The sequence below is a fragment of the Merops nubicus genome, unplaced genomic scaffold (assembly GCF_000691845.1).
Source record: "Merops nubicus isolate BGI_N331 unplaced genomic scaffold, ASM69184v1 scaffold32025, whole genome shotgun sequence".
Taxonomy (NCBI): Eukaryota; Metazoa; Chordata; class Aves; order Coraciiformes; family Meropidae; genus Merops; species Merops nubicus.
In genome coordinates, this window is record NW_008610872.1 from 9080 (window position 1) to 9801 (window position 722).

Sequence of the window (722 nt, forward strand, 5' to 3'; positions counted from 1 at the left end):
GTCAGCACCTCAAACCTGCTGGCAGGTCTCAGCCCCTCCTTCGAGGGGTCCCACAGCACAGACCTGCTCGCCCCCTCCCACCACAGCCAGAGCCCCGAGTGCCCAGGCAGTGTCCCCAGGGACAGCCCCTCCCAAGCCCCCCACATCCCCCTGCAGTGCTGCTGGGTGCAGGGTGGCACAGGACAGCTGGAGGAGCCCACATGCAGCTGCAGTGGGTGGTCATCAGGCACAGAATCATAGAATTGTTCTGGTTGGAGGACACATTTAAGCTCCTTGAGTCCAACTGATCCCCCAGCACTGCCAGGTCCCCACTGACCCGTGTCCCTCACCCCACATCTCCACGGCTTGGGAACCCCTCCAGGGATGGGGACTCCACCACTGCCCTGGGCAGCCTGGCACAGCCCTGGGCAACCCTCAAGGGGGAGAAATTGCCCCTCAGCTCCACTCTAAACCAGTCCCCAGACACTGTGGCAGCACAGACAGGGTCTTCCTCAACTGCACAGCACCAGCGGAGCTGCGGGATGCAGTGGGCATGGGCGGGGGGTCTCTCTGCTCTGATGGGTGGCCAGGGTGAGGGGACAGGGACAGGGACACTCACCCTCGCAGGACTGCTGCCCGCTCTTCAGGCTGTAGCCCGCGGTGCACATGCAGGACCGGGAGGTCTCCGAAGTGGGGAGGCAGAGCTGCGAGCAGTCGCCATTGTTTAGGCTGCAGGGGTTGGT

At 64.1% G+C, this 722-nt stretch overlaps 1 protein-coding gene across 1 annotated transcript in view; it reads right to left on the reverse strand.

The window, feature by feature from the left end:
* The window catches only part of LRP1 (low density lipoprotein receptor-related protein 1), a gene marked incomplete at its 5' end in the record, with an annotated part of 10283 nt that overhangs the window by 3721 nt on the left and 5840 nt on the right, over nt 1-722 (reverse strand). The window lies entirely within an intron of this gene.